Source organism: Balaenoptera ricei, chromosome 16, assembly GCF_028023285.1.
Source record: "Balaenoptera ricei isolate mBalRic1 chromosome 16, mBalRic1.hap2, whole genome shotgun sequence".
Classification (NCBI taxonomy): domain Eukaryota; kingdom Metazoa; phylum Chordata; class Mammalia; order Artiodactyla; family Balaenopteridae; genus Balaenoptera; species Balaenoptera ricei.
The window spans coordinates 66,293,482-66,314,455 of NC_082654.1; the positions used below are offsets into that span (position 1 = coordinate 66,293,482).

At 36.6% G+C, this 20,974-nt stretch overlaps 1 protein-coding gene across 3 annotated transcripts in view; it reads left to right on the plus strand.

The window, feature by feature from the left end:
- Nucleotides 1-20,974, plus strand: part of CTNNA3 (catenin alpha 3) — a 1,736,704-nt gene that overhangs the window by 47,043 nt on the left and 1,668,687 nt on the right. The window lies entirely within an intron of this gene.

Here is a 20,974-nt window from a genome sequence, read left to right on the forward strand (position 1 = left end):
CTAGTAGCCAAGGTCGTGCTTTGCATTCAGAGAGTTTCTGGCTATAAAAAACCGATTGGGATCCTGTGCAGGAAAAGATAAGATGTTGTCTGGATGCTTGTGCTTTGGCATGGGGCTGGGGCAAACTATTTGAAGGGATTTTACTTTCAACCCAAAGCTTGTTCCCAGTAAATGGGAGATTTTTAAAATGAGATAGTGGCAAAAGCCTTAATTTTTGAATTTAACATTTGCCTTATATATTTGTTTTATAATTGGCAGTAACATTAAGAAGTTCAGGAATCTCTCAGAACTGTTTTTACCACCATTTATAATCAAATGAAAATCACACTGTATGAGATGAATATGGGAAGTAATAATGTAAAGAGAAGGTCACTATCTGATGGTGTCTGAGTGACTGCGAGCAATTGCTCTCAGTTGCACTGAGGACAGAACTGGGAGGAATAAGTACGAATGGAAACAAGAAGAAATTTAGGTTAGGTATCAGGAAGTTCATTAACTGTAGAGGTTTTGAGTCATGGATATGCACCACTGAGAAAGACAGTTGCAACATATCTGAAGATACAGGAGATCCAAAGATTTGCTTAAAACACACATGTGGGAAAAATAGGATTTCAGATTAGCCTTGGTCCTGGGTTTGTGGCTAGCTTCTTTAGACAGACTAAAATGTCAGCATATATGAGAAAAATTGTGATTTGGAGATGTGGATTATCAGTAGTCAAATTCGAATGGCATATTTGGATGGACTATTAGAATTTCATTACCCACTATAAAGAATTACCTTAATAGTAGCATAGGACACATTTGTTAAATGGAGAAGCCCAAAATGCCAACAGCACATATACAGCGATTTCTATTTGGTGTGTCCTATACATGGTCTGTGTCTTCCTTCTTAACTGAGTAAAATTTTGGGATTTTTATAGTAAAACTTATTTTCTTTTCATTATAAAAGTAATATGAGCTCATTGTACGAATTTTGAAAGCACAGAAAAAAATTATCTGTAATCTCATTGATGCATTTTCTTTTAGTCTTTTTTCTCTGTACAGCTTTAAAATGAATTGCAGTAATACTGTAGATAAAATTTGGAATCTTGCTTTTTCATTTAACCTTTATGAAAATATTTTCCATATAATATTACCTAATCTACATAGATGTTATTTTAGATTGCTGTCTAACATTCTTCCAAGTGAATGGATATAATTTTTTTAATCATTGTTGAACATCTAGGTACTGTGGTGTGTGTGTGTGTGTGTGTGTGTATTTATTTATTTATTTTAAAGCTCATTTCTTTAAGCTCTGTTCTTAAATGTGGACTTGTCAGATTAGAGAACATTAGAGTTGAAGGCAAAGATTGTGATTTTTAAGAAGATGGGTTTTTACTGTTCTTCTTTTAAGGCTTTGTAAAATTCCTTATCTCCCAAATGAAATATTTATTGAGTGTCCATGAGATGCAAAACACAGTTATCAGGCACATAGATAACAATATACTTAGGATTTGGAAGGACAGAATCTCCTCTACTTACAAAATTTCAACTTATGGACTTCCACAGGTATCAACAAAGTTACATGTTAAAAATTCTTCATCACTCCCTGAAACCGACAGACAGTATTATTGACTGCTTACATTATTTTGGACTTTAGAATTTATAAATAACCTTCGTAGAGAATCATCTATATGTTGTTCTGATCTATATGAATTTTATGATCCAACTGTGGCAAAGAAATAGAATTAGGAAGAATAAATATTTTATAATAAAATTCTGTGGAAATTAGAATTATTTGGAGAAAATCTGTAGGCAGCAAAGTGGAAAGAAAAAGGATAGATGATACATGCAAAAGCAGAGTTTCAGTTTTGGGATTTTCTGCTTAGGGAAACATGAGAATGGAATAAGGCATGGGTAGGGTGGGAGTTAGGGAAGATATGAAATTTTAATTCTGTTATTGGTATTGAATTTGGGAATTATGGTTGTAGAAATAGAATATATTGAAGTAAAAAAGCTAAGAAATTGGTGATAAATAAAACGATTTGATTTTTGGAGGTAGTGGCTGGTACAGAAATCAAAGTGGAGAGAGTAGAGACATCAGTATTTGATGGGAGGTGAGGTAGAGGGTTGTGAATTCTTAAAGAATATATTCTGCCTGTATTAAAATTTTTTTAAATTGTAGAATTTTATTTTTTCAGTGATATTTAGAGAAATGTCATAGGTATGGAAAGATGGGAGTTCCATTCTTTATTCACTCTGAACTTCTGCTTGCATGTTTCTGTTTTTTCTTTGGAATAGAAGGGATTAAGACTTAAGTAGAGAAGTTGGCAGCCCAATATTGCCTGAAGAGAAACTATGTGCTTCGTAATGAAGACTTAAAAATAGTGTTTATTTATGGATCATTGGCTCATGGGAATGTTAGTCTAGAGACTCAAAAAGCATGATTTTCTAAATCTTGTTAGGATACTGGATTTTAAGTGACATGATATTGTGGGGTGGAACTCCTGAGTTTAGCCAAGTTGCACACCTAATGGAAAGTGACAGATAATTGAGACTATAGAATTTTTGAAAATGAACATGACTATTAACTGTTGCACCTGATTTTCACATGCTTAATTACTATTTTTAACTAAATTATTGCTGTCTGGGACATGGCCAGTAATCTGCTACCAATTTAATCACTAACTTCCAGGGTCTGAGAAGTGACTAAGTTCCTATGTGCAAAATTGTAAATTAGGTCAAATTTATTTGTCACTGCCACTGCCTCACCTCTTTTTCCTGCTTTTCATTATCCTAACTAGTATGCTTGTGCTGCCTCAGGCCCCTCCATTAACGGTGAAAAAGATTTGATGGAGAAGGCAATGTTTAGCACAAGGAAAGACCTTCAGGTACTGGAACTTGAAGACTTTAGACCCTATTTTGTATTAGCACCATTCAAAATGTGATCAACAGTTCTCAATCTGTTACTTGAAACAGATGAAAGGGACCATACAAGCATTTATCTTCCTTATTTATAGGCATATGGAGTAGAGAATTGGGATCGAGGTGTACAATTAACTAGATAATAAATGAATTACCAGGTCTCAGTTGATGTGGCTTCTGGAGGTAGTATCAATGCAAAAAGGCCCTAGGTTAGCTCATTGAGAACACACAGAATGACTGAGAGGCAGGATTCCTCAAAGGGCTACATTGGCTCTACTCCAACGTTGGCTTTGGATTATTTACTCTTTCTAGATGACTTGTGTACCAGATATTATTCTTAGTTCTGGGGATAGATACTAGTGAACCAAATTAAAGCCCTGCCCACATGGTGTTTCCTTTCTAGTGTTTGTGTTTTTGTGGATAGGGATGAAGAGAGAGTGAGAAATAAAACCTACCTCTCTGTGATTCTCCAGAAGTACCAGGGTCTGTCTTAGTCCAGAGCTGGAGCTCATAGATTATGTTTCCATGGAAATTTGCATGATTAACTAGCTTTTCTGTTAGAATCAGCAGTTCCTATTTTCCCAATATGCGGTACCAAAGGAATCCTAGTTTTAAGAATCAAATAATCTGTGATAGGCACTGCTGGTTGCCTATGCAATATCCATGCATTCTGCTCTTCTTGCTAATTTACAGAACCCTGATTTAGGTCAAGAAAAAAAGGCTTAATGCTATACATATTGATCTGCATCTTGCATCCCCACATTTTCCCTGAATTAGGACAGTTACATTTAGTTAAGACAGATGCATAGCAATCCATGTAGACCTACCTCATTCTTTTCAGTGGATTCATGGTATCTTACTACTGTATGTGAAACAGGAGGGAAGGGAGCAGGGCACAACCTTTAAAAGAATGACATAGCCACAGGACACAACATAAACTGTTTAAAACCAACTAGGTCCAAGATGGTGGAGAATTTGACTTCCAGTGGACCTTGAGCCTCATTATACGCTCATTGTCATACATTATCATGCTAAATGACACACCCACCAGCGCCATGACAGTTCTGAGGCTAACCATAAAAGGTCAGAAAGCGGGCGGGGGCTTCCCTGGTGGCGCAGTGGTTGAGAGTCTGCCTGCCGATGCAGGGGACACGGGTTCGAGCCCTGGTCTGGGAAGATCCCACATGCCGCGGAGCGGCTGGGCCCGTGAGCCACAACTACTGAGCCTGCGCGTCTGGAGCCTGTGCTCTGCAACGGGAGAGGCCACGATAGTGAGAGGCCCGCGCACCGCGATGAAGAGCGGCCCCCGCTTGCCATGGCTAGGGAAAGCCCTCACACAGAAACGAAGACACAACACAGCCATAAACAAATAAATAAATTAAAAAAAAAAAAAAAAAAGCGGGCGGTAGCCCAATTCCTGGAAATACCCACGCCTTCCCCAAAACAGTTGGAATAATCCTCCCACTCGTTATCCTATAAAATTACCCAGCCCATAAAAACTAACCATCCCATATTTTGGGGCCTCTTGCCTTCTGAGATGGCTCACACTCTGTCTGTGGAGTTGTTTCTCCCAAGGCTGTTTTTGCCTTTTGAGACAGACCACATTCTGTCTATGGAAGGTGTATCTCTCTAAATAAATTTGACTTACATATACAGTTGACCCTTGAACACATGGGTTGAATGGCACAGGTCCACTTAGAAGTGAATTTTTTTCAATAGTAAATACTATAGTATTACATGATCTGTGGTTGGTTGAATCTTCGGATGTGGAACTGCAGATATGGAGGAACCGTGGATATGAATAGTGACTATAAACTATCTGTGGAGTTTTGACTGCTGGGAGGGTCAGTGCTCCTACTCCCCACGTTGTTCAAGGGTCAACTGTATTGTAAAATGATTATTGCAATAGGTTTAGTTAGCATGCATCATTTCATATAGATACAATAAAAAGAAAAGGGAAAAAAAGAAACCAAAGTTTTTTCCTTGTGATGAGAACTCTTAGGATTTACTCTCTTAATAACGTTCCTGCATATCATACAGCAGTGTTAACTATAATCATATGCTACATTACATCCCAAGTAGTTATGTATTTTATAACTGGAAGTTTGTTCCTTTTTTACCACCTTCCTCCAATTCTCCTTTCACCCACCCCCATCTCTGGTAAGCACAAATATAATTTCTTTTTCCATGAGTTTAGTTTTTGTTTTGTTTTTAGATTCCACATATGAATGAGCTCATACAATATTTTTCTTTCTCTGTCTGCCTTATTTCACCTGGCATAATGCCCTCAAGTTACATTCCTGTTGTTATAAATGATAGGACTTCCTAATTTTTTTATGGCTGCATAATACTCCATTACACAGTACATAATAGACCACAACTTCTTTATCTATTCACCTACTGATGGACTCTTAAGTTGTTTCCATATTGTGGCTGTTGTGAATAGTGCTGCTATGAACATGGGGGTGCAGGTATCTTTTTGAGTTAGTGTTTAGTTTCCTTTGGATGTATTCCCAGAAGTAGAATTGCTGGATTATACGGTAGTTCTGTTTATAATTTTTTATGGAACCTCCATACTGTTTTCTGCAGTGGCTGTACTAGTTTACAATCTCACCAAGACAGTGCACAGGGTTCCCTTTTCTCCACATCCTTGCCAACGCATGTTATCTCTTATCTTTTTGATTATGGCCAATCTAACAGGTGTGAGGTGATATCTCACTGTGTTTTTTTTTTTTTTTTAATATTTTGTTTTTTTTTGATGATGGAGTGGAGGGAACTTTAATTTTTATTTATTTATTTATTTATTTATTTATGGCTGTATTGGGTCTTCGTTTCTGTGTGAGGGCTTTCTCTAGTTGCGGCAAGTGGGGGCCACTCTTCATTGCGGTGTGCGGGCCTCTCACTATCGTGGCCTCTCCTGTTGCAGAGCACAGGCTCCAGACGCGTAGGCTCAGTAATTGTGGCTCACGGGCCTAGTTGCTCCACGGCATGTGGGATCTTCCCAGACCAGGGCTCAAACCCATGTCCCCTGCATTGGCAGGCAGATTCTCAACCACTGTGCCACCAGGGAAGCCCTCATTGTGGTTTTGATTTGCATTTCCCTAATGACTAGTGATGTTGAGCATCTTTTTATGTACCTGTTGGCCATTTGTATATAGTCTTCAGAAAAATGTGTATTTAGGTCTTTTGCCCATTTTTAATTGGGTTATTTGTTTTTTTGCTATTGAGTTGAATGAGTTCTTTATTTATTTTGGATATTAACCCCTTATTGAATGTATGATTTGCAAGTATTTTTTTCCCATTCTGTAGGTTATGTTTTCACTTTGTTGATGTTTATTTTGCTGTGCAGAAGCTTTTTAGTTTGCTGTACTTCCATTTGTTTATTTTTAAAATTAATTAATTATTTATTTAGTTGTGTTGGGTCTTATTTGTGGCACGTGGGCTCTTTAGTTGCAGCTCATGGGCTTCTTAGTTGTGGCATGTGGGCTCCTTAGTTGTGGCATGCGAACTCTTAGTTGCAGCATGCATGTGAGATCTAGTTCCCTGACCAGGGATCAAAACCGGACGCCCTGCATTGGGAGCACAGAGTCTTAACCATTGTGCCACCAGGGAAGTTCCCCATTTGTTTATTTTTGCTTTTGTTTCCCTTGCCTGAGGGGACACATCCAAAAAAATATTACTAAGACTGACGTCAAAGAGCTTACTGCCTATGTTTTCTTCTAGAAGTTTTACGGTTTTAGGCCTTACATTTAAGTCTCTAATGCATTTCAGGTTAATTTTTGTGAGTGATGTAAGATAGGGGTCTAGTTTTGTTCTTTTACGTGTGAATATCCATTTTTTCTAACACCGTTTATTGAAGAGACTCTTCTCTATTGAGTATTCTTGGCTTCCTTGTCAAATATTAGTTGACCGTATGCTTAGGTTTACTTCTGGTTTCTCTATTCTGTTCCACTGGTCTATTTGTCATTTTTATGCCAGTACCATACTGTTTTAATTACTATAGCTTTATGGTATAGCTTGAAATCAGGAGGTGTGATGCCTCTCACTTTGTTCTTTTTTCTCAGGATTACTTTGGCTATTCTGGGTCTTTTGTGGTCCCATATAAACTTTAGAATTGTTTATTTCTACTTCTGAAAAAATGCCATTGAAATCTTGATAGGAATTGCATTGAATCTTTAGATGGTTTTTGGTCAGTCTAGAGATTGACATTTTAACAATATTAATTCTTGCAATCCAGGTACATGGGATACTTTTCCATCTATTTGTGTCTTCCTCAATTTTTTTTCATCAATGTTTTCAGAGTAGAGATCTTTCACCTTCTTGGTTAAGTTTATTCCCAAGTATTTTATTGTTTTTCATGCTATTGTAAATGGAAATGTTTTCTTCCTTTCTTTTTCGGATAATTCGTTGCTAGTGTATAGGAATGCTACTGATCTTTGTATGTTAATTTTGTATCCTGCAACTTTTTGAAATCCATTGATTAGATTTAACAGTTTTTCAGTAGGATCTTTAAGATGTTCTGTATATAAAATCATGTCATTTGCAAATAGAGACAGTTTTACTTCTTCCTTTCCAAATCTGATGCCTTTTATTTTTTTTCTTGTGTGATTGCTCTGGCAAGGAGTTCTGGTACTCATTTTTTATCTTTATTCCCTCATAGTAAATTAAGCAAATTAACTTTCTGTCTGTTTAATGTGTTGCAAGTATTTTCTCCCAATTTGTTGTTTATTTATTTATTTTTTTTACTTTTATGTTTTATTTTTAAATCATACATAAAATATTTTTGTGTTCAGTTTTTAAAACTTCTTCCTTTATGGTTTCTGGATTTTGTGTTTGGTTAGAAAGGAATTTCTACTTCAATTATTATACATAAATGTATTATATATAAATTCACTCATACTTTCTTTCAGAATTTAAAAGTCTTTGCTACATCTGGAATTGATTTTGAGCAAATGAGTGAGGCTATGAGTCAGCTGTATTTTAATTTTTCTTCTAAATGTTTATTTAGTTGGTCTATATGATTTATTTGAGTCACTCTTTTTCCTGCTAATTTATTTTTAATTTAAAAATATATATATTTTTTATTTATTTGGCTGTGCTAGGTCTTAGTTGTGGCATGTGGGATCCTTTTTTTTTTTTTTTTTTTAGTTGTGGCATGTGGGATCTTTAGTTGCAGCATGCAGCATCTTTTTTTAGTTGTGGCATGTGGGACCTTTAGTTGCGGCATGCGAACTCTTAGTTGTGGCATGTGGGATCTAGTTCCCTGACCAGGAATCAAACCCAGGCCCCCTGCATTGGGAGCACAGAGTCTTAGCCACTGGGCCACCAGGGAAGTCCCCTTTCCTGCTAATTTAAAATGCCATCTTTATCATAAGCTAAATTTATATTAGAGTCTGTGTTTCACTCTTCTTCCTGTTCTGTAATATTCTTTTTTAAAAAGTTTTATTTTATATCAAGTGTAGTTGATTTACAATGTTATGTTAGTTTCAGGTGTACAGCAAAGTGATTCGGTTATACCTATATATATATATATATTCATTCTTTTTCAGATTCTTTTCTCACATAGGTTATCACAAAATATTGACTAGAGTCCCCTAGGCTATACAGTAGGTCCTTGTTGGTTATCTATTTTATATATAGTAGTGTGTATATGTTAATCCCACACTCCTGATTTATCCCACCCTGCTTTTCCCCTTTGGTAACCATAAGTTTGTTCTGGTAATATTTTTATCTAATTTTTCTGCAGTCCCTACTTTTTCCCCCCCTTTTCTGTTCTTATTTATTTATTCTAAAAAAAAATTTTTTTTTAAATTGAAGATAGTTGACTTACAATATTGTGTTAGTTTCAGGTATATAGCAAAGTGATTCAGTTATTTCCTTCTTCAGATTGTATTCCATTATAGGTTATTATAAGATATTCAATATAATTTCCTGTGCTACACAGTAAATCCTTGTTGCTTATTTATTTTATGTATTGTAGTTTGTTAATCCCATACTCCTTATTTGTCCTTCTCTCCCTCCCTGTCCCCTTTGGTAACCATAAGTTTGTTTTCTATGTCTGTGAGTCTGTTTTTGTCTTATATATAGATTCATTTGCATTATTCATTTTAGATTCTACATATATGTGATATCATATAGTATTTGTCTTTGTCTGACTTACTTCACTAAGTGTAATGTTCTCTAGGTGCATCCATGTTGCTGCAAATGGTAGTATTTCATTCTTTTTTATGGCTGAGTCATATTCCATTGTATATATATACAACATCTTCTCAAACCAATCATCTGTTGATAGGCACTTGGGTTATTTCCATGTCTTGGCTACTGTAAATAATGCTGCCATGAACATTGGGGTGCATGTATGTTTTTGAATTAGAGTTTTCATTTTTTTCTTGACATATACCCAGAAGTGTGATTGCTGGATCATATGGTAACTCTAGTTTCAGTTTTTTGAGGAACTTCCATACTGTTTTTCATAGTGGCTGCACTGATTTACATTCCCACCAACAGTGTAGGAGAGTTCTCTTTTCTCCACACCCTCTCCAGCATTTATTTGTAGATTTTTAAATGATGGCCATTCTGAGTGTTGTGAGGTGATACCTCATTGTGCTTTTGATTTGCATTTCTCTAATAAGTAACAATGTTGATCATATTTTCATGTGCCTGTTGGCCATCTCTCTCTTCTTTGGAAAAATGTCTACTTAGATCTTCTGCCCATTTTTTGATTGGGTTGTTTATTTTTTTGATATTGAGTTGTATGAGCTCTTTGTATATTTTGGATATTAACTCCTTGTTGGTCACATTGTTTGCACGTATTTCCTCCCATTTTGTAGGTTGTCTTTTCGTTTTGTTGATGGTTTCCTTTGCTGTGCAAAAGCTTTGAAGTTTGATTAGGCCCCATGTGTTTATTTTTGCTTTTATTTCTTTTGCCTTGGGAGACTGATCTAAGAAAATATTGCTATAATTTATGTCTGAGAATGTTTTGCCTATGTTCTCTTTTAGGGGTTTTAAGGTGTCACTTCTTATATTTAGGTCTTTAAACCATTTTGAGTTTGTTTTTGTATATGGTGTGAGGGAGTTTTCTAATTTCATTAATTTACATGTAGCTGTCCAGCTTTCCCCACACCCAACACTTGTTGAAGAGACTGTCTTTTTTCCATTGTATATTCTTGCCTCCTTTGTTGTAGATTAATTGACCATAGGTGCATGGGTTTATTTGTAGGCTCTCTATTGTGTTCTATTGATCTATATGTCTATATGTTTTGTGCCAGTACCACACTGTTTTCATTACTGTAGCTTTGTAGTATAGTCTAAAATCTGGTTATGCCTCCAGCTTTGTTATTTTTCCTCAGGATTGCTTTGGCAATTCTGGATCTTTTGTAGTTCCATATATATTGTTGGATTATTTGTTCTAACTCTGTGAAAAATGTCATGTGCAATTTGATAGGGATTGCATTAAATGTGTAGGTTGCTTTGGGTAGTATGACCATTTTAATAATATTAATTCTTCCAATCCAAGAGCTTGGAATATCTTTCCATTTCTTTGAATCGTCTTCAATTTCCTTTGTCAATGTTTTATAGTTTTCAGCTTATAGGTCTTTCATCTCCTTTAAGTTTATTCCTAGGTATTTTATTTTTCTGATGTGATTTAAAATGGGATTTTATTTTTCATTGTTAGTGTAAAGAAATGCAACAGATTTCAGTATACTAATCTTGTATCATGCTAACTTGCTGATGCATTCCCTACTTTTAAAATAACTTTATTTCATAACATGTTTTAATATCTGGAAAGATTAATCTTTCTCCTTATTCTTTTCTGCCCCTTCAGGATTTTCCTACATGTAATTACATAATGTTTATTTCCAGATGAATTTTAGTATAACATTTTATAAAATTATTATAATAGCCTGTGAGTATTTTAATTTAGGGAGAAATAATGCCTTTTTAATGTTTAATCTACCTATACATTACCTTTTTACTCAATTCTTTTTCTACATCCTTCAGTAGAGTTTTAAAGTTGTCTTTACACAAGTATTTTATACATTTTACACAAGTATCTTTGGTACCATCATATTTTGGTATCTTTCCTTCCATCATATTTTTAAAATTGGCTATTATTTGTAAGAAGGGGAGCCATTGATTTGAGTCCACATTTGCATTTCTAAGATGGCCTCTGGTGGTTGAGACACAGCTGATATTCAAAGGGGATTTGGGGACCCAGATCTTTGGGCTCGCTCATTTGGATTTGCTTCTTCAGTTAGGTGTGTCCTCCCTGAACTGTACCACCATCCAGCCCACATAAATTTTATTTTTAAAAAACTTAATTTTTTAAACTGAAAAACTTATATATGTACATTTATTTTTATTTTTTATTTTAGCAAAGGGTGCCTTACCTAGGGTTCTTTTTTTATTTTTAACATCTTTATTGGAGTATAATTGCTTTACAATGGTGTGTTAGTTTCTGCTTTATAACAAAGTGAATCAGCTATATGTATACATATATCCCCATATCCCCTCCCTCTTGTGTCTCCCTCCCACCCTCCCTATCCCACCCCTCTAGGTGATCTCCCTGGACTGATCTCCCTGTGCTATGTGGCTGCTTCCCATTAGCTAGGGTTCTTGATTGCAACAAAGAGTCTGCTCTGGCTAGCTCCAGCAGAAAGAGTTTCATAAATGATACTTGATAGCTCATAGATTCTCCTGGAGAGCCAGAGCAACAGCCAAAGACAATGCAGCTAGGAAAAATGTCCAAGTGTACCTGAGGAATGGTCCTACAGGTGTACTAGCTTCCATTTTTCCTGGCTTTTGCACTGGGCAGTAGAGTCCTACCACAACTTTCCCAGAAGGATCTGATGCCTGTGACCTTTAAAAATCTCACCCAAGCTGTCATTGGTTGGTGAAATCTGGGTCCCACTACCTCAAGGGAGTCTGAGATGAGCAGGTTTCTTAGCTTTCCAGTCTCTCTAGTAGAGGAGGAAAGCTGGGCAAGGGCTGGATGGGGTGTTAGCAAACATAGCATTCGTCACAAAGGGTATACAGTGAAAATACATCTTCCTTCTGCCTTGACCTCAGGTCCTCAGTTCTCTGGTCCTCTTTTTTTTTTTTTTTTTAATTAAGTTTATTTATTTTTTTACTTATTTTTAGCTGTGTTGGGTCTTTGTTGCTGCATGTGGGCTTTCTCTAGTTGCGGCGAGCGGGGGCTACTCTTTGTTGTGGTGTGCAGGCCTCTCATTGTGGTGGCTTCTCTTGTTGCAGTGCGTGGGCTCTAGGCGTGCGGGCTTCAGTAGTTGTGACACGCGGGCTCACTAGTTGTGGTTCATGGGTTCTAGAGCGCAGGCCCAGTAGCTGTGGCGCACGGACTTAGTTGCTCCGCTGCATGTGGAATCTTCCCGGACCAGGGATCAAACCCGTGTCCTCTTCATTGACAGGCAGATTCTCAACCACTGCACCACCAGGGAAGCCCTCTGGTCCTTTTTTCACAAGGAAACTGCTACCAGTTTCTGGTGAAAATTAAAAAAAGAATTGTTCCACATCAGTATGTATGAATTTACTCTTCATCATAGCTGCCACTTGGTTGAATTTAACCAATTTATTGTTCTGTGCTATTCTGGATTATTTTAATGTTTCTATCTCTTGGTGAGGACTGATATTCCCCAGTAAGGCCATACAAATTGTTAAAATATGAAATGCTTTTGTACTCCCTCTCCCCCTCACTAGTGGCCTTCCTCCACTTGGTCTCTGCCTGGGACCCTCTAGACCTCCCCTAGACCCAGCAACTAAAGGGTGAACACCTTGCATAGATGGGGCTTTCCAAGACCCAGCTCCAGGCTAGACTCTGATTGGTTGGGACCTAAGCCATGCTAGTTGTTAAATATTTTTAATATCTCCCCTACTTTTAGGCAAATGAAATCTAATTGGATTCTGTATACTTCCTAAGACTTTTTCTCTGGTTACAGTTCAAATCACACCAATGAAAGAATATATGACAATTTATTTAACTAGTCCCTCTTTGATGCACATTTAGGTTGTTTCTAGCTTTTTATTATCACAAAAAATACTGCTGTCCTTGACATCCATCTTTGTACACATGTTCAGATTCCTAAATGTATTTGTTTAGTCTAAGAATTTGTGCATATAAAATTTTATGGATGTTGCCAGAATGCCTCCCCAAAAGATTTTTACCAATATATACTTCAGCCAACAGTATATGAGACAGCTAACATTTCTTTAGCTTGTCAAAGAAGATCTTAAAAAAGATTTAAAAGATGTTTTAGTGGAACCAATTTACCCTCTTTAGTTATGAAATTGAAAAAAAAGGAAGAGAAAAAATTATATTAGTTTAGTATGAGTGGCTGTTAATAAAACTATACCAGAATTCACAGGATCATTGCTCTCTTTTCCAATTAATAATATTTTGATACTATATTAAAATTTGCTGTGGATGAACATCAAATTTTCAGAACCTACCTTTTTGATATATGGGATAACATTTGTCAGTTCCCAATGCCATGATTACTCAAAGATGCTAACAATAATTCTGTGATAATATATGCAGATTTTTAGTGCTCTGCAATATAGTGGTTCTCAACCTAGAGTACTTTTGCTTCCCAGAAGACATTTGACAATCTCTAGGGACATTTGTGATTGTTACAGCGAGGAGGCTGGTGATACTGGCATCTAGTGGATAGAGGTTAAGAATGCTGCTAAACATCCTACAAATCAAGACAGCCCCCCATAACAAATTATCCAGCCTAAAACGTCAATAGTGCTGAGAATGAGAAGCCCTGCTGTACTAAAATACACCTGGAAAAGGACATTTATCTAAACAGTTAAACATTCTCCCACTATCTTTTCTCCTGTGGTTTATCAATTTCTTCTCAAGATTGTTGGCACAATTTTTCCATTTTAAAGACCATGTTCCTTAGTAGATAATATGAAAGCAAACTCAGAATATTGTCATTTTGCTTCTTCTCTGTACCTTGTTAACATAGGAGGAGGGAGGCTGTACCATTTTTGTCCTTCCACCCTCACATGCAACCTAAAAGTTTTTGTGTTGTTTTGTGTGTTTTTTACAAGTCTTTGCTCACTGTCGTTTTAGCCCACTCTTCTAATAGGCTAATACCACACTTATGTATTCATCCTTACATTTACCCTTTTCCGTCTTCTTTTGTATGTCCTTTAAAAATCTCAGTCTTTAGAGAGCACCTTGTATAGCACATTGAGTTATATTTGCATATGTTCTCTCCAGTTTTTTTCCCCCTCCTTTGTGATTGCAGTAGTGGGTTTTATTTTTTCACCTGTCTTTCATTTTAGAACCTCTGCCTCTGGGAAATTCTTATATTTTCTCTGAACTGCTAAGCAATCTAAGCTACTTGTCTTACTTTGCTTTTGGTTTTCTTCCTTGGCCGAAATGAACTCTAAGGTGATACGTTCAATTTTTCCCAAGGTTCCTGTCACTTTGACTTCACTAACACATTCCTCTTTGTTGGTAAGAATTAATCCCAGGGTAGCCCTTCCATTCTTAGTTTCTTTTGCTCTCTGAATGATGAAGTTGCTGATAGGCAGATGATAAAGGAGAGGAGTGATTCCTCAGGGCTGGTTTTAATTACTTTATTGTCTCTTTGGGTTTGCTGAATTCTTTTACTTAAAAATTTTTGCCACGTCTCTTTTTATCTTGACCTTTCACTTCAGTCAACTTTCCTTTCATTTTACTTAACATTTCCATCATTTCTTACCTAGAATTTTTAAGTTTGGGTATTTCACTGAGAGCACAGAGTAGAAGTATTCTAAATTTTCTTTTGTCTTCAGGATAATTTCCCTTGTCTTCCTCTTTTATTGTTATACAGTCTTTTAATTTTGGATTTTTTCTATTTACTTATTTTGAAAGACAAGAGATTTATTCAGTCCTGGTGTTTGTCATAAGTGAGATATATACATATCTATATCCCTTTTGAGCTCTGTCACTATCAGTTTTGGAACTACAGAATTTCCCTCTCAACTCTTAAAGTGGAGGGCAAGTATCTTGCTGAATTTCTGGGCTACAGGAGCTATATATTCATTTGGGGCAACTATTCTCCTATTCCTATTGTTTGGTCCGCTACTTGGAGGTGGATTTAATCTTAGATAATTTAAAGCAATTCAGATTCACTTTTCTAAAAGAGACGCATAAAACCTAATCTCTAGAATAGCCTCTGCCAGTGTTTTTTTGTGTTTCTGCTCCTACTGTTGGGGCTCTAATATCCCAGGGCACAATATGTCATTCTTCCCTTGTCCTCTTTTATCCTGTGTTGCATTTCTGGGAACTAAAATCTTCCAACTGAGTGTAGTTAGAAATATATTGCTGGGAGGTGGCCAGGAAATATCGCTGGCTATCTAAAAAGCAGCTGCTGTGCAGTAACAGGGTGAGAGCTGACTTTTTGGTTGGCTCTCTCAGCCTCAAGTCTCTGATAGGATGTCAAGATACATGGACGTGAGGGTCTGGCTCTGTGGCTGCTTTAAATTTAGGCACGACGAGTTCTAGGTCCCCCTCCTCCCAGTTTGTTCCATTCATGAAGTAAGATAAGGTAGAGTGGCCAGATTTAGCAAATAAATATACAAGACACACAGGTTTGAATTTTAGGTAAACAAATTAATAATTTTTTTAGTATAAGTATGTTTCTGGCATAGGACATATGCCAGAAAATTATTCATTGTTTACCTGAAATGCAAAGTTAACTGGTCATTCTGTATTTTATCTGGCAACTGTAAGGTAAGAGAAATTCCCCCCCGCCCCCACCAATGTTTGAAACCATTAATGAGGTCTTTATCCTTTTGTGTCTCAGGTACTGATGTAGCAGGATCTTTTTCTGGTTTTGTAAAGGTTGCCCTTCACAGTCTTTCTTCACCTTCAGGGCTGGTCAACACTGGGAGGACTGGAAGAAGTTTGTAGAGTCTGGGAACCTTCAGAGAGGAAAAGAGTGAAGACCTGGACTCCTTCCTTGCATTTATTATTAGAAAGTTTTTCGTGCATTGAACTGGTCCCGATTAAAAAAGGACCTAGTGAGAAAAAACATCAAAGACCTTAGGCTAGGACTCCTTGTGTAGCCTGCATTGCCCAGTGGGAGAGGCTGTTTGGGCACTTGTGTAACTGGAGGCAGAAGGCCCTGCTGACCCAGCTGCTTGGTGCTTGGTGAACTTAAAAGCTCTAGGCGTGGCTGCCATGCTATACCTCTAAGGGAGCAGGCTGCTTCTCTCGAAGAATCACTGTGACCACTGTATTTGCAGCAGCAAAGGCAAGAGCACAGCAGGTGGAAGGGTCACATGGAACTGCAGGGGATGAGTTTTCATGAGTAAACTGTGTGCCAGGAGCAGAACAGCAGCAGCCTTCAACAGGGCCCACTTGTATTCCAATAAAATTCTCTGGTTTTCTCTCTCTGAGGTATGTGGATCAAGAGGCCCCCAGAGTTCTTGAACTATTTGAGGAATAAGAGAGATACTAGACTCCCTGCCAGTCTGGCAATTGGGAAGTGGTTTTAACTTGAAAAATTAATAGATGGGACCTCCTTTTTACCCCAAACTATTGAAGTAGTTCCTACTATTAGCACATATATGCATATATTTTACAAATATGACATCATAACATATATTGTTTTATAATAGCTAAGTTCTGTAAAAGTTTCTTTTTTCTTTTTCCAAGATGTCATGACCTGAGAAGACTATATATATTTTCCTGTGGTCTTGTGCTCAGCAGTTTTAAAAATATAGCTTAGATCAATAAATATATGTTAACGAAAGAATATCAAGTTTTGTGATTCTTTACGATTTTTGCATATTTTTCATCTTTTTCAGTCTGTATCCATTAATATTTTTAAAAGACCAAGCTCAAAATTTCACCAGTAATAATTAGTCATCCTTGGTAATTTTAAAAAATTGGATTACTTGTTTAGCTTTGCTGCCTTAGTTTATATCATATAATCTTGCATTTATGCACATGCTAAGTTAAAATATATTGATTGTTGATCCTCTTGATTGCATTCTTCTAGGGAGAAATATAGGAGCATGTTTATTATGGTCTTAGGGTGGGAAATAATTTCTTAACTAAGACCCCCAAAACATAAGCAATGAAGTAAAAAACTGAAATATTTAATTATATTAATATAAAACCCTTCTTTGTGGAAAAAAATAACATAAAAGAAGATAAATAAAAGCTACCAACTGAGAGGATATATTTATAAATTATTCATTTAAAATGGATTGCATTATTTTTCCCCATTCTTTTCCTTCCCTGTATCCAGGCCCTTTGCCATATGATGTTGCAGTTCTTCCCACTAGAGGCAGAGTATATTTCCCTGCACCATTAGTGTTAGACTTGGTTTATGACTTGCTTTGCCCATTGAAATGTGGGCAGAAGAGGCAGAGTACTAGTTTGAAGCTTATATCTTAAGAGGCACTGTGTTTCCAATTGTCCTTGTATTTTTGTTGTTGCCATGGGGAAAACATGGTTCTGGTAGCCGGCTTGTCCAAGGAGGATGAGAAACATGTGGAATAGATCTGGATTCCAAAACTACAGCTTGGAGGAAGCCCAGCCAGGCCCATCCTGCATTAGCCAACCTGAAAATGTACAAGGGAGAATAAATGTTGTTTTATCCCACTGAGTTTTAGGGTGGTTTCTTATGTAGCATTATTGTGGAAATAGCTGGCTCATAGACTCATTCAATGAAAATGATCTAAGAACTCCTAAAAAATTAATGAGGAAAAGAACAATCTTAACAGGGAAATGGGTCCATGATAAGTGAAGATAGATGAGAAAATTGGAATGACCAATACATAAGTGAAAAGACATTTAGCTTATTTCACTAGTTATCAGGTAAATACAGATTAAATCAATGATGAGATAGTTTATCATACCTATTAGATTGGCAAAAATTAATGTCTGGCAATAACCTAGTATCTATAAGGATGTGAAGAAAATAGAACTTTTACATACAGATGGTGGAATGTTTAAGAATACAAAGAGAGGGACTTCCCTGGTGGTCCAGTGGTTAAGACTCCGGACTTCCACTGCAGGGGACACAGGTTCGATCCCTGGCTGGGGAACTAAGATCCCGCATGCTGCGCAGCATGGCCAAAAGAAAAAAAAAAAAGAATACAAAGAGAGACATAGTAAACAGGGAGAGGATATTTTCGAGGAATATAATTGACAAAGGATTATATATAAAATATACAGAGAATGTTTGGAAATTATTAAGAAAAAACAGGCAACCTAGGAGAAAAATTGGTAAAAAATATAGGTAAGCAGTCCACAGAAAGGAGTGTTTTAAGCTAGTTAACCTAAAACAGATCACCAATTACATTGGTAATCAGAAATGAAAATTAAAACAACAATGAGATCAACTTTGTACCTCCCATGGTGGCAGAAGTTGAAATGTCACGCAGTATCTTGTGCTGGTGAGGAGATGGGGACATGTGAGTCCATGTGGTCTACTGGTAATATTTTGGAGACCAATTTGGTAGTATTTGCTGAAATTGAATACTCGCATACATTCTGACCCAGAAATTCTACTTCTGAATTGTATTAGTTTCTAGTGCTGCCATAACAAAATACCACATGCTGGGTGGCTTAAACAACAGACATTTATTTTCTCATAGTTTACAAGCTAGAAGTCTAAGATCAAGGTGTCAGTAGGTTTGTTTTTTTCCTGAGGCTTCTCTCCTTGGCTTGCAAATAGCTGTTTTTTTTGCTATATCCTCACATGGTCATCCCTCTGTATGTGTCGGTGTCCTTACCTCCTCTTCTTATAAGGATACCATTTATAGTGAATTAAGGCCCACCATAATGGCCTCATTTTAACTTAATCACATCCTTAAAGACCTTGTTTCCAATAAAGCCATATTCTGAGATACAGGGGGTTGGTACTACAAACATGATTTTTGAGTAGGACACAATTCAGCCCACAGCAGAGTATATATATATTAGAGGGACTCTTGGATAGGTACACAAAAATACATGTATGAGAATGTTTATTATAGCATTGTTTCCTATAGTAAAGGGTTGAATACTACCTAAACATACTTGAATAGGGATATGGGCAGATAAAATACATTACAAATGCATCTGATAAAATGCTACAAATGCAAAATAAAAGAACAAACTAAATCAATCACATTAATTGAGAACTCATTTTTCTCAAATAATAAGAAATCTGTAGGTGAGAAGTTCAGAACTGGTAACATCAAAGACCTAAGCTCTTTCTATACTTCTGCTCTGTCATCTTTCCTCCTCAGGTTTGCAGTAAGACTGCTTTATGTCCAGGCATCATGCCACAGATAATAGAAGGAAGGGTGAAGGGCTATGGCAACATTGTCTGACATCCTTTTTATAGGGAAAGCAAAAGCTTTGCCAGAAACCCTCTCAGCAAACATCTGCTGATATCTCATTGGCCAGAATTCTGTCATATGCCATTCTGAATTGCAAAGAAGGCTGGAAAATCTAATGTATTGCTTCCATAGCAGTGAAAGGCAAGGGGGAGCTGGGTCTATGTATTGAGTGAGCTAACCTACGTTTATAGTTCAACATCAATAGACTGTGAAAATGTAATGTTGAGAGGAGAAAGTGAGAGAGAGAGAAAGATTGAGAAGTAGGAAGAGATGGGAAGTACAATACTGTTTGTGTAAATTTAAAAATCCACACACAGATAAGGCCATATACCATTGTAAAGATATATACCATTGTAAAGGTATATACCATTGTAAAGGTATATATATCATATGTAAAAAAAGTTATGGAAAGTTGATTGGAAAGGTACCCATGAAATACTACAGATTGGATGCCTATAGGAAGGAGGGAAGGAAATGGAACTGAGGCTGAGGGATACAGAGTATGATAAAAACAACAACAAAAAAACAGGCTTTTCACAGACCAGTTGCATGAATTGAACTTCACAGAGGAGCATGATTGACTGTGTCAGTCTGATTCTTTGTATTCAAGACCTAGGAGGAAAAAAGCTGGGATGAGTCAGGTCATGTGTGTGGGTTACTCAGACTACTGGTCAAGGTCATTATTTAGAGTAAAAAAAATGTGATTCACTATGTTAACAACTGAGTTTAATTATTTTTCTTTACTATGTGATAAGCACCATTCTTTTCACTACAGTTGAAGGTCTGATGTTACAGTTTAAGTTTAGGGACTGTAGCAGTTATTTTTTGGACGATTTAGGGATATTGTAAGCGTTGAAAAATGGATTTTCTTTGTGTTTGTACATATTTTTCCTGTGTTCCATAATGCAAAATTAGTAGAGTTAACTTTTAGAGGGTCAGTGGGGACAAGAGTAAAATAAACCTGGCTACTTGGTAGTGAAATCCATCATGCTCTAGTTTTCTGTTATTATCTTTGGAAACAGAGAGTGGGAGAAAGATTTCCTTCTCTTTCTAATATAGTCTCAGTGACTGACTGGCTCTCTGCTCTGGAATGAAGCAGATTGGCACAACTCCATAAGTCTTATGTGGGAACAAGACACCAGAGGTTCCCTCCCTTCCTTCCTTCCTCCCTTTTCTTCCTTCCTTCCTCCCTTTTCTTCCTTCCTTCCTTCCTTTCTTTTTCTTATTGTCATTGTTTTGCTTTTAGTTTTGTATTCTGTCCTTAAACCATCCCATACTCAATCCTCTAAATAACATACACAATTTATTTATATGTGTTAGTATGTCTTGTGTTTATTAAGCATTTGTTATGACTTTGGAAGCAGCTTTTAAGCTCTTCCATTTTAAGACCATGATTCCTTGTTACCTAATTATAAATTATTATCATGGATGGGGTAGAACTTCCGTTGGTGAAATGGATTTAATTTGCTAAATAAAAATGTGTGAACTTAATGACTCTTCACCAACTTTTAAATCAGATGGGCAGTCTATTATCTCTCACAGCAGTCTTCTAAAATTCAATGACATCTGGATTTGGAAAAGTAGAATTCCACAAAGAGAAACTTATCTTTCCACAAAATAACAATAATTGACTAATGAATTATTTAATACTATAATTAGCACTCCATTAGAGCCTATGAGTAATTTTATAAGTAATTACCCTTCATATCAGCTTTAT